The 13689-nt window shown below is 45.0% G+C and overlaps 1 protein-coding gene and 1 pseudogene across 3 annotated transcripts in view; one reads left to right on the plus strand and one right to left on the minus strand.

Moving 5' to 3' along the window:
• The window catches only part of LOC311601594 (uncharacterized protein), a 286148-nt gene extending 273923 nt beyond the window's left edge, over positions 1-12225 (minus strand). For both annotated transcript variants that reach the window (XM_084789121.1, XM_084789120.1), the window contains exon 1: positions 12102-12225. The gene's annotated coding sequence lies outside the window, so the exon portion shown is untranslated. The remainder of the gene's footprint in view (positions 1-12101) is intronic.
• Positions 11898-13029, plus strand: LOC311601593 (ribose-phosphate pyrophosphokinase 2-like; annotated as a pseudogene). The gene has a single exon. The product of its transcript is annotated as a ribose-phosphate pyrophosphokinase 2-like (transcript).
• The last annotated feature ends 660 nt before the right edge of the window (positions 13030-13689 follow it).

Consider the following 13689-nt stretch of genomic DNA (forward strand, 5'->3'; position numbering starts at 1 on the left):
TGATGGCAGCATTGGGTGGTCTAGTCAGTTCTAGAGAGCTCACCCTGGAGGTCCAGATAAGGCAGAGCTGGTGGGCTGACAATCCCTGCTACCACCCAGTCCCAGATCCAGGGCTCTGAAATGGCCTACCCCCAAATCTATATCATTAGTAAATGATTGGGATGCTTAAAAGGGCTAGTCCCGATGTTCCAAAGCCACAGAATCTCCATAATACAGGACAACAACAGCATAATCAGCAAGAATCCCAGTGAGGATACAATTGTGTCCCAGAAGCTTGAGATCTTGAACCAGACCAATGACTCTTTGAAATGAGATTTGCAAGTGAAGATGTGTGGACAGAAGGATATACTGTGGTACTCACTGTGACACACTACAGCCTCTACAATGAGATGTTTTCTATGCTTTGTTTTCATTGTTGTTGTGTTTATTTGTTTGTTTGTTTTTTATTTGGAGGGAGGTTACAAGTGCAGAGGGCAGATATGAGAGAATGAAGAGATGAGTGGGACTGGGGTACATGATAGGAAACTCACAAAGAATCAATAAAAAGATTTTAAAAGAATAAATAAATCCCCCTGCTGATGCTTGAATGTAGTATTCCATCAATATTATCCTCCATGCCTGATATTCTTTTTATGCTTGCCTGAGTCTATTGGCTATACTTTCCACTGTGACTTTTATTTAATTCAGTGAATTTCACATGTGTAACATTTCAATTTTTTCTCAAAACTTCAATTTCCTTGCTGGCATTTTTCTTCTATGTTGCTGACTTTTTATCCACATTGCTTATTTTCTCCTCCATTTTCTGACTTTTTTCCTTTATAGTTCTAGTTTTCCTATCTACAGTTTGACTGAATCAATACCTTTGTTTACATCTTCTTCTGAGTTATTGATAATTTTTACCAGAAATTTTTGAAAATGTTCATCTGGCATTCTACCTACTTCAGTATACTCTAGGTTCAGTAGTAAAGGAGTTTTGTTTGTTTGTTTTTGCTTTCACTTTTTTTGCAAAAGTCATGTCTTCTTGGTTTTTAAATTTCTGAATCATGGCTTGTGTATCATTGCTTGGAGTATTAACTAATTTCTCCATCTTAGAGAGGCAGGAATTTATTTAGTAGCCTACTATTTAAATTTCTAATTTGTTGTTGAAGACATCAATATATGTATACAGTGTATGTTGAGTGTCTCCACCTCCCACTGACCCCCATCTCCCAGATACGTTTCATGTGGCCCTACTCTCAACTTCATGTCCTCTTCTATTTTACAACCTATGGAGTACAAAATCACTGCTCCCCAAATGTACACAGTTATAAAACCATCCACTAGAGCATGGTCAACCAGCAACACCATTGAAGAAAACTGATTTTCCTTCTCTCAACAGCTATCCCCTGCTAATAGCTCCTTGACTGGGCATGAGGTGGGCCTGAGTACCTCTCCTACCCATACTGGTCCACTGACTGACTTGATGTTGTACAGGTTTTGTGCAGGCAACAGCTGCTGTGCGTTCATGGCTACAACACCCCTGCCATACCTAGAAGGCACTGTTTTGTACCATGCTTCCTAAAATCTGGGCCTTACAATATTCCACCCTTCTCCCACAAGGCATGCTCACACATGCCATAGCAGTTTGAATGTTAGATGAATACCCAACTGCTTTCTGATTGAATTTAACACACATTCCACAGGAGGAAACTCACGTGTGGTACTGTATGTAAATCTGACTAGAACCCTGTGGCCAGGGAGCATAGCAGCCTACCTTTAAGGTTCAGTTCCTAATACTACTTAACAACAACAAACTTATGTATTGACAATCTCTACAAAATATAGGAGTATACTTACATTTTAATTTCTGCCCACTAATACATCACCAATGATCACAAACTGAAAATGGCAGAATCACTGTGCAATATACGATGAATTTACAAATTACTTAGATAGTTAATACTGACTGCCAACATTATGGGATTTAGAATCATCATGAAAACAAACATCTTGTCTACTCTTTGAGGCATTTTCTAGAGCATGTTAATTGATATGGGAAGACCTTCTCTAACTCTGAGTAGCAACATTTCATGAGCTGGGACCCCTGACTGAAGTAAAAAGGAGAAAACAAGATGAGTCCTAGCATTTCCCCTTCTCTGCTTCCTGAATGCAGATACAATGTGATAAGCTTCTTTAGGCTCCTGCCACCATACCTTCCTTCCCTGCTACGGTGGGCTGTACCTTCAAACTGTGAGCCAAAATATGCTCTTTCTTTTTTAAGTTGTTTTGTTACAGCAATCAGACAAATAATTTATATACTGTGAAAATAATAAATTAAAGAGATAAATAGAGGCTATAGGGAAAGCAGAAAAATTAAAGAAGAAATGTTTAAATAAAAAAAAATGAGAAAGAAGACTGGTAGAGAAGGTTGTTGTGAATGAGAAAAGAGAGGTATAAGATAGTAGAAAAAAGAAAAATGGAAAAACAAATTCTCAAAAATAATATTTTCAAAACTAAAAGTAGGCAAATGGAAAAAAAAAAGGGAATATTGCAGCGCAGGCTCCTTGCCCAGAAATAATTGACCAACACAAAATGGACTCCATGTGGTTTCTTGTGTGTGTGTGTGGGGGTGTTATTTCATTTTGTTTTATTTGGGTGTTTTTTGTCTTATTGGTTTTCATGTTTGTTTTGATTTTCATTTTTTGTTTGTTTTTGTTTTAAGAGGGAGAGAGAAAAACAACATGAAGTTGAGTGGATAGTGAGGTGGGGAGGATTTAGGAGGAATTAGAAAAAGAGAATATGATCAAAGTAAATTATATGAAAAAGATAAATAAACAAATAAATAATGGAATAAAGGCATAAAACTATTTTAAAATAAGGTAAAGCCAAAATGCTATGAAATATGAGGAGGAAAAGGAAACACATGGGAAGTGAAAAAGAGAAAGACAAAACTAAGTAAAAGAAGAACTACTACAAGTAGAAAAACTGTGTAAACTGAATTAAAAGGATTTACGATTGAGGAGAACTAAGAAAAGAACAAAAAATAAGTACAATAGAATAAATATCCTTGTAGTCATGTAAGAAAAAATAGAAAATCCCAAGGCGAGGAGAAAGAACAAAACGCAGATGAGGGCCTGCAGCAGCTTCTTTCTGGATCCTCAAAGACTGCCAGTTAGATTCTTGTTGGTAGAGGCAGTTGAGCTTATGTACTCTTGTCTTTCCTGTGGTTTGTGCTATTGCTGAGTGTGCATTGGACAAATGTTTGATAGCCACTAGCCAGGTCCTGCACTTGAATAGTAGCCGTCAGTCTTCGCATAGCAGTGGGCTCTGCTCTTCTCACTTGGCTATGCACTCTGTAAGCTTAGCACACTCTGTCAGCCTCCCAGGACTCCATGGATCATACCCTCTGGTGCCTAATAGCTATGAGGAATGGATTCTATCATGTGTGTTAGAAAGGTGCAAGGCAATCACAACATTGAGATCAATATAGGCAGAGGGCCTGTCTTTGTGTTTTTAACAACTCCTGTGATGAAGAGATGTTGCTGATAATATCAAGTTAACTTCTGGAACTTCAGAGTGCTTTGGGCTCTAAATTCAATCCACCCACTGGTCTCAAGCTTTGAGCTGTCAAATTCCAAGTTTATCCTCAGTAAGATTTGTTACCAGCCACTGAACTGGAGGAATTTCCCCCAGTGTGCTTCCCAGCCTTCACTGAGCCTCTTGCCACCTATACCCTTTTGCCTGGAAACATCCAGCCACCCTACCCTCTACACTTACTTCCCTAAGTTTTGCTCCATCTAGGTAATAATATGTCAGGTCAAATTGAAGCTACCTGACCAGTGGATGGTTTCTGATCTCAGGCTCCTGGGATAACTCAGTTTTTCAGAATAGATTCTTTCTCAAGATGGCCCTGTGAGTCACATGAGATGACAAAATGAGACTTCTTTTCCACTGCTGAGCCATCCACCAGAGGAACTCACTCCATCTAGGGCAACCCTTGAGCAAATGTGTGTTTCTAGAAGCATGACTATAGAACAGAGAAACTAAGATTGTGAAGCAAATGAAGGATGCTTGCATCATGTGACCAAAGGTGATGACTTTGGCAGAACTTAGGAAATTCCAGATAGGAGTCTTCTGGAAACTTTCTTCTCCTTACTAACTATGTATTGAGCCCGTGTTTCTCATAACTGATTTTTATATCTGGAGTGGAGAATGGGCATCTGGGTGGCGAGTAACATGCTCACTTTCTGGGAGTAATAAATATAACACACTGAATTGAGTCCCTCTTTGTGGGCCTTTGTCTGTAGGTGGAGGAGACACCCCCTCCCGGTAAGCTGGCTCTTTTTCAGTTCTTTCGTCCCTCTTTTTTCTACTGCTAATTAGACACCTGTCTTATACTACAAACTTAGTGCCATGAAGCTGTGCCCAAACACATATGGCCAAGTGACCATATAGTGAACAGTTTGAAACCATGAGCCCAGCCTGCTTCCTGGAAAGACAAGTATTCAAAGTAGTCCTCCTGGTTCCTACCTACATCAGCGCCCACAGCCCTGTCAGTTACTAGTGCCTGCAGCCCCAGGGGCACCTTGCAAAGCAGCTGGAAAACTTTTTACTGCTGTTGAGCATTGTCAGGCAGTGCCTTGTATGGTGACAGTGCCCTTCATCAAAGTCATGTCTGTTCTCAGGAAGCTCACATCCAGTGTTTCAGCTTAGAGCCAAAAGGTCCAGCTGTTTACCCCAAGTTGAGACATCTCTGAAAGGCCATTTTGCCTCAGAACTCTTTCAGGGTTGACTGAAAGCTATTTGGGGATTACATTGCAGACTGCTTCTCCATTTGCCTAATCCCAATCTCTTCCCATCATCCTTTTCTCCATTCTCCCCTTGCCTTTCACTAGTGTTGATTCTAAGAGCTCTCTCAGACACTTCCTATTACCTATACATTGATTGATTTAGAGTCTGCTTTCTTGGGATCACAGATTGTGTGACAACTGACAGAAAGCTGAGAAGAACAGAATAAGAGAAGTAGAGGGAAGAGTAAGTGCATTAACATCCATGTTTAAAAGGATAAAGTAGAAGGTAGGTATACAGGCAACAGTGGCATCGATTGTAATCTCAGCATTTGGGAAGTGGGCAAATGATGACCAGGAGCTCAAGGACAACATAAGCTTCAAAACAAGCTCACAGCCAGACTGGGCTACATGAGATCCTGTTTTACTACCACTGGGCCTGCCAGAACAAAGGGGGAGATGGAGGGAGGAGAGAGAGAAACAGACAGACAGACAGACAGAGAGACAGAGAGAGACAGAGACAGACAGAGAGACACAGAGAGAGAAAGGGATGAGGAACAGAGGAAGGACAGACAGACAGACAGACAGACAGACAGACAGAGGAATGGAGCTAGAGAGGAAGGGAGAAAGGAAGGTAGCAGGAGGGAGGAAATAAAGGCAGGTATAGCAATTCACATTGTAATGTCAGAACTAGGAACAATTAAATAGGGGCAGGGGGCTGATGTGAAGGGTTACCGTGACCTATACTTGAGACCCTATCTCAATTGTACCCAATTTGAATGATCAAGGTTCAGAAATTTTTAGAAGATGTATGTGCGGTTCACACCTGTAATCTGAGCATTTCAATGTAGAAGCAGACGAGCCAGGAGTTCAAGGCCAGGACCTACTACAAAGCAAGTTTGAGGTTTATCTGGGAGGTATGAGGCTATGTATCAAAAGCATTAGAAGAGACTTGATACCCTGTGAGCATATACAGGGGGAGGAGGTCCCCCTCAGTCACAGTCATAGGGGAGGGGAAAATGGGAGGGAGGGAGGGAGGAATGGAAGGATACAAGGCATGGGATAACAATTGAGATGTAATATGAATAAATTAATAAAATATATTTTTTAAAAGAAATATTAAAGATATAAAGATACCCAATATAATTATTTATATGGTGTTGTATCTCAACATTAAATAACACAAAACAAAGTGATAGATGAACAAAATTGAGTGATTAGGTGAAAACTGATGACATTCAGTGATGGGCACATGGAGTTCCTTCTCGGGAGCAGCTGTGCCTAGATGCACCACGCAGCCATGGGACTCTGTTCTCTGGCTGTCTGGAAACTGTGAGTGGGCACAGCCAGGCCTGAGTGGCCACAAACTCAGGCTGCCCTTTGCTTCAGAAGATGAAAGTGAATCGCACCTCAACCAGAGTCTGACTGCCTTGCTTCTTTAGAGGTGCATGTGGAACCCACCGGCACACTAGGAGGCAGGCTGGGGGCTCTGCCTCTCACCAGTCCTGACCTTTGCAGAGCTAGTGCCCTGGCTGACACATGGGGTCACATAGAGTGTGAGATGAGCAGCTCATGGAAAAGGCCTCACACACCTAGTGTCCCACATCACCTTCTCAACGGTCCTGGTTTTCACTCCGCTTGCGTTCTGTCCAGGTCTCCCCAGTTTCTTCTCTGCTGCTTTCTGAGCCCAGACCTTTCTTTTCCCCAGGCTATTCACTAGTGATCCAACTCAGCACAAGGTTTGGAGCAGGCAAGCCCAGGACTGCTAACTAGCAGTGCACTAAAGCAGAGATTCCCAAAGTATCCACCAGGGGACGCCAACGCGCCAATGTTCGAGTCAACAGATTTCCCCACTTCTTAAAACACAAGCTTAAAACCAAATGTTTAAAACGCAAATGCCTAATCAGATCTTTTGAAGTACATCACTGTCGCTAAGGAGCAGACTCCCTCCCTCTGTCACCCTTAAACTCTATTTGTGGGGGGGGGAGGCAGGGAAGGGAGGGCTGGGCACCTCCCTTTGCTCTCAACCACTAACCCAGGAAGGGTTTCTGTTTCCAACCTGACCTATCCCTCTAAAGCCTCTCAGGGAAGGGCAGGGATGGAGAGGGCTTTTGTGAATGCTGTGCTCTGGCCGCCATAGCAGGGCTGTTAGCACCTTGGCCAGCACAGCTGTGCTTGTTTGTCTGAAGCACACTCTCCAAATGCTGGCCTCATTAGCATTCATTCACAGGAGTGGGGGCTGGGGTCACCTGATCCTCACCTCAGACTAGAGCCACTCATCCCCTCTTGTCACCAGCTGCATGTGGTCTCAGGAGGTACTGGAGCATGGAGAAGGGGAGCAGACTCCATCCTTAAAGCTTTGGGGGGAAGTGGCCATCTTGTTGGGGTGGGACTCTTACTGGTGAGGCTGTTTGAAGTCACCCACACTCCTGTAAGGAGATCTTTCTCCTCAAGGCAACTGCAAGCTAGTGAAGTGCCCGGATCCCAATCGCCAGGTGTGCCAGAGTCTAGGCTCCCAGAATGCCTTTTCCCAGGTGTATCTGGGGGTTGCTAGGCCTGGATGTGCGCCTCCTCCAGCAAATAAGAATCAGGGGCTCCGGCTAATTGGAGGTGGTGCTCACTGCTCTAGACCCCTCTGTGCACAGGGAACAAGGGGAGCATAATGCACAGGGAACTGTAGCCTGGGAAAGCCTCTTGTCCACTCACAAGAAAGCTCGGACCTAGAGCCCTCCATGTGGCGCAACTGTTGAGAGCTTCCTGCTCTTCCAGAGGACCTGGGTTCAGTGCTCAGCGCCCACATCGGACAGCTCACAACTACCTGCACATCCAACTGCAGGCACCCTCCACCCCTCTGCTGGCCCCCAGGGCTCCAGCACACGTGTGAGATACACTCACAAAACCACATAAGCTCAGGTAGAATAAACCTTAAAAGAAAAGAGCGCTTGTGTCTGTGAGCTTTCCGCTCTTCCTCCAGTGGAGGCTGTGCCCTGGCCCCAAGGACATGCTCAAGATGGGCCTGCTCCCTCAGGTTTCTCTCAGAAACATCAACTGCCTTGAGCTTCTGAAGGCCACCTGTGGCTCTGCTGACTGACCTGTGGAGGGATGGGAGTGAATCAGTGACCATGGTGGCTTTCCTCGCTGAGCCTCCGCTCAGGGCTGTGTCCCTGAACACACCTTGGCATGGCAACACTTAAGAGGGTTCGGCAGGTGCTGGTTCGAGGGGCTGATTTCTGCCTCCCTTTGCAATATCCGGCACGTGCAGGAAGCCCCTGTCCCTCTGTTTGTCTTTACGGTCTGCATGGCTCGGCTGCCAGGCTGTTGCTAAGGACCCGTGAAGGTTGCTTGGTTGCGCTCCAGCTGCAGGTGTTTTTATCTGTGGTGACCTTCACCTCTGCTTCTGTTCCCTAACAACAAGCCTGTGTACACTAAGCCATGTTTTCCCTCCTTGCCCAGAGGCAGCCTGATGCCACCTGCCTGGAACTCCATCACCTCCTCCCAGAGGGGGAAGCAGGAAACTTCTCTACCAGCAGTTCAGGCTGAACTGCTCAGGGACCATGTGGGTTGAAAAATCCTACCTGGTACTGCTCCATGCCCAGAGCCTCCGTTTCTTTTGCTTTCTGTGCCTGAGCACTGGAGTCCCTTGCTGGTTGGAACTGTTTTCAGCAACCTCTTCTGGCCAGCTCAAAGCCTTCCTGTTCACTGACGCCTTTCTATGAAGACATTTTTCAACCTGGCTTTGTATGCACACTCAAAGTGCCAGCAGGGAGGAAGGGCTTCTTTTCCTTTAGAAGCTGGTGGTAGCCGTTTAGGGTCCTTTGGCTCCTGGCTTGGAAGGGAGGAGACTAGGTGTGGGAAGCAGTGCTGGGTATAAGTCCAGTTTGGGGGCCTGGCTCTTTGCCATGTTGATGCCCTCTCTGGCAAGAATGGGTGGGCTGGACACGTCTGACCTCACGTGGGGGCCAGAGATGTTGTGTGGACTTGGTGTCCAGTGAAAGGTCTCAATTTGGAGTGCAACTGTCCACTCTGTGAACAAGATCAGAAAGTGGGGGGTGTGTGTGTGTGTGTGTGTGTGTGTGTGTGTGTACATGCGCATGCACACTTCAGGTAGTCACTAATCGAGGAACAAGGTGTGTGCCCTTTAGCTACGGCCTCTGGTGGCTCTAACTACCCCCTCTCCAGCTCTCTGGCTTATGCTTCCTCCGCCATCCCGGGCTGCCTGGTCCTTATTCCAGGCCTCTGAAGCAGGGGCTGTCAAACTCATGAGCTTCCTGCCAAGGACTTCCAGCTCCCTTGCCTCCTGCTGTCAAGACAGCCCCCTCAGGATCTCAAAGGCCTGGGGTCTTCCTCTCAAGTCTGCTCCTAGCTCTAGCAGCCTACACCGGTGAATGGATGAGTGTGTTTCTGCAGCCAGAAGCCATGAAAAACAGCTCTCTTCTAAACATTTCTTCTGTGCCAGAATTTGGGTTGGGCCCAGGATTTTGCTGTGCATGGTGCCAGGCAGCCCAGCAGGACTGGCCAAGTCATGGAGGCTCAGAGAGGAACAGAGAGCTTGGCTGCTGCGCTTTATGGACCTGTCCGTGCACCTCACTCATGCATTCCAGTACTGACTCCCTTGGGCCCGGTGCTGGGTCCCATTGTGTTCCTGTTCCCTGGGTTTCTCTACCCACGACCTCTTGGTTTCCTGCCAAGTGGGGGTAAATGAATCTGCTGCTAATGCCCCAGGAGATCACTCACAGCCCTCCCCGATTTTTCAATGCTGCCTTGTTCTCCTGGATAGGGCTAAAGATTCAGGGCTGCCCTCAGCTAGCCTACTAGATCTGTAAAAACTGCCTGCAGTGCTCAACGCTCTTTCCAAACACAGCTCACAAGAACTCTCAAAGATCCACGATGTCATGAACTCCGTTCCGATCACTGGCTGTTCAGAAGGTCATTTCCGTTTGGTGTCTTCAGAGGAGAGCTGTGTCAACCGTGATGCGGTTCTAGTCCTGTTTTTGAGATCATCATGCTTTGCCCCTGACCCATCTCTATGGTGCCTAGAAGCCTTAGCAGACAGCTGGCCTTTGACCAGTCCGCCAAGATGTTGTAGCAGGCGACGTGGGAGAGGGTAGCAATGAGGCATCACCAAACTTCCTAGACCAGAAGGCAACAATGAAGTCCTGCTCAGGATCCCAAATGCCATCCTTGACCAAAAATCACACAAAGTTTCCCTGGAGACTGAGGGATTCACGGAAGCCAAGTAGGAAGAGGGCTGAAGATACAGACCCACCATCCACTCATGTGGTAACGCCTCTCCTCCTTCCTCTGATGTGGTGGTACCACAAGATTCCAGCTACAACAAAGCTCAAGCATGATACTGAGACAAGCAATATGAGCATGGGCAGATTTCAGCAGAAAGTCACCTTTACCACCCAAAAAACTGCAGCGTCTGTGCTGATGATGCTTATTAGCATTACCTGTCATAAAATGGCTTCACTAAACAATTAAAAAAAAAACTCACTGTAAAGAAAGTAAAACTTGGGGCAACAGAGATGGCTCGGTGGTTAACAGCGTCCATTGCTCTTCCAGACGACCCACGCTTGCTTCCCAGCAGCCACCTGGCTGCTCACAACAGCCTGTGGCTCCAGTTACAAGGAATCTGACACTCTCTTTCTTGCTTCTGTGGGTACTGCAGGCATGTAGTGAGTATACATATATGCAGGCAAAACATTCACACACAAAAGGATAACAAAACCTTTTTTGTAGAAAAAATAACCTAAATGAACAATGTCTCATGAAGTAATGGGACATGCAAAGAACCCAATGAAAAAATAAATTTAATTAAAGATCAGATTGCTGAAATGAATAAGCAGAATAAAGAACCAAAGAAAATATACTATGAAAACAGCACACGTAGTAGTTTGAAAAAAGTTTGGCAGTGTCTTAAAAATCCCAATGTATACCTCAAAACCCTAGTCATTCCACACTAAAGGATCTACCATAAAATATGATTGCATGCTTGCACACACCATAAAACACAGAACAGAGAGCATCAGAGGCCCATGAGAGTGTAGAGAAAAAAAACCAGTGTTTCTGACATAGGGTCTCTAGAAGCCGAGGGCAGAAACACAAAACACACTACATGGGACAAGCCGAGAAAAACATACAAATTTTGACAAAAGACATAAGCTGACACATTCCGAATCAGAAGATTAAACCCAAATACATCCACAGCCAAACCACATCAAAGTCTGAAAAGAAAAGAAAATTATCTTAGAAGCATTAGAAAGAAAGAAAGAAAGAAAGAAAGAAAGAAAGAAAGAAAGAAAAATGATTCTATATCAATATGACTAAAGTTGGTAGAAAAAGGGAGGCTTCTCAGCAGAAACCATGGAGCCAAGAAATAAAGGGGAAGAACCTGGATGGAATGGAGAAGAAATGCCTCCCAAGTTCTCCACCCAGAAGGCGAAGCATCCTCACTTCTACTCCTCCCTAAGCATGAGGGAGTGCCTTCAGTGAAAGATGCTGCTCACTTCCTTTGCTCTCACCCTTCACCTTTAATTCACAGTGAAGTTGGAGGGACAGGCCAACAGATGGCACTCTAAGGCAACGTCTTGATAAATGACATGGTAAAATACTAGCTAGTGGCATTTCATCCAGCAAGAGGGTCTTTCTCTGTTGTCTGATATTTGATCCCATTGTGAACCCCAAGAGTGTGAACTGTGAAAACTTATTTCTAGTTGTGGAATGGCTCAGCCTTACCACACACCATTAACCCAAGAGCTTTCGGTTTACTTTAGACAGGTGGTTGTGGTGTGTGGCTCAGCCCAAGTACACACCTTCAATATAAAAGATTTCAGAAAACAGGAGTAAATAAAGTTAACCCTAGGTCAAGAAGTGGAGCCAGAAACCAGCTGGCATGAATTAAACAGGAAAAAAAGACACTTAGAGAAGGGTACTTGGCAAATGGATGGAACTAGAAAAGATCGTCCGAAGTGGAGAAATAGCTCAGCCATTAAAGGCTAGGCTCACAACCAAAAATATAAGAAAAGATCATCTAGAGTGAGGTAACCCAGACCCAGAAAGACACACATGGTGTACTCACTTATAAGCAGTCTTTAGGCATAAAGTAAAGATAACCATACTACAATTCAGACTCAAAGAAGATAAGTAACAAGAAGGACCCAAGGGGGATGCTTACATCTCACTCAGAAGGGGAAATAATGGAGCTTCACTAGCAACAGGGGCCACTGCAAGCAGCAACAACAGTAGCAGCAGTCTGCGTCGCCTTCCTAGTGTACCCCTCATTTCCTGAGTGTCACCATGCCCAACATGGTGCTTTTCAACGGGAGTTCTCACCTGCACCTGTCGCAGCGTGTGGCCGATTGCCTGGGCCTGGATCTGGCCAAGGTGGTCACCACGAAGCTCAGCAACCGGGAGACCAGCGTTGAGATTGACGAAAGTGTGAGAGGGGAGGATGTCTACATCATCCAGGGCAGCTGTGGAGAGATTAACAACAGCCTGATGGAGCTTCATTATGATCAACACGTGCGAGGTAGCATCCTCAGCCAGGGTAACTGCTGTGCTACCCTGCTTCCCGATCGCCCGGCAAGATAAGAAGGATAAGAGTTGTGACTCGATTTCTGCTAAACTGGTGGCCAACATGCTGTCGGTCGCTGGGGCTGATCGCATCATCACCGTGGACCTACATGCCTCTCAGATCCATGGATACTTTTGATATACCTGTGGATAACTTCTACGCGGAGCCTGCAGTTCTTCAGTAGATTCGGGAGAACATCACCGAATGGAGAAACTGTATCATCGTTTCTCCGGATGCTGGAGGAGCCAAAAGGGTTACGTCGATTGCAGACAGGCTGAATGTGGAGTTTGCTTTGATTCACAAGGAGAGAAAGAAAGCAAATGAAGTGGACCGGATGGTCCTGGTGGGTGATGTGAAGAACCGTGTGGCCATCCTGGTAGACGACATGGCTGACACGTGTGGTACCATCTGCCATGCTGCAGATAAGTTGCTCTCAGCGGGTGCCACCAAAGTTTATGCTATCCTTACCCATGGAATCTTCTCTGGGCCAGCTATTTCCAGAATAAATAATGCTGCCTTTGAAGCTATCGTTGTCACCAACACAGTTCCACAAGAGGACAAAATGAAACATTGCCCCAAGCTTCAGGTGATTGACGTTTTAGTGATCCTGGCTGAGGCCATTTGAAGAACCCAAATGGGGAGTCTGACCTGTTTAGCCGCGTCCCACTCTAGTCCCCATTGGGATACTGAAGGTGGAGCAAGCCTCCTCTCACTTCTCCTCACCCTCTTTGTTTGCCTGCTGTTTTAGCGTTAGGACTCAGCAAATTTGATCTATGTACACTCTGAGATCCCTTGTCTATCCTTCTAATGCTCAAGACTAACTTCTTTCCAGTTTGGGGCTGAGGCCAGAGAAAGGTGGTGGTTGTTTGCTCTTTAAGTGAGCTGATGTCAATGAGAAATAATAGTTTCCTTCAATCCTTTTTAGTGTTTTGAGGAAACAACTAAAATTTCACTGAGGAAATTCATCATACATTTATTTGGAAGTTGCCAAAGGTGACTTCAGATGAAAGCCTTCTGTGTAAATATATAATGATATTTGGATATTTGGGGAAAATCCTAAATACCCTTTGCTTCAGAGTGAATCTTGGAAAATTTATGCTATCATGCATTTCGAATTTCTGTGTTTTTTGTTAATGAGAACTGGGTTTATTTTAATTTTTTATATTTAACTCTTTTATTTTTGTACATATACATTTATATTATTACACATATATACAATAGATTACCTATGGCAAGAAGAACCGTGACACAATCAGGAATTATATAAATGTTATAATCAAGTTTACTCCTTCTCAAGTCTCTGAGGGAGTTGAAGACCAGGTAGCTTAGTTTTACAATGAAGCGTAG

The sequence above is a fragment of the Acomys minous genome (genome assembly GCF_964271855.1).
Source record: "Acomys minous genome assembly, chromosome: 7".
Taxonomy (NCBI): Eukaryota; Metazoa; Chordata; class Mammalia; order Rodentia; family Muridae; genus Acomys; species Acomys minous.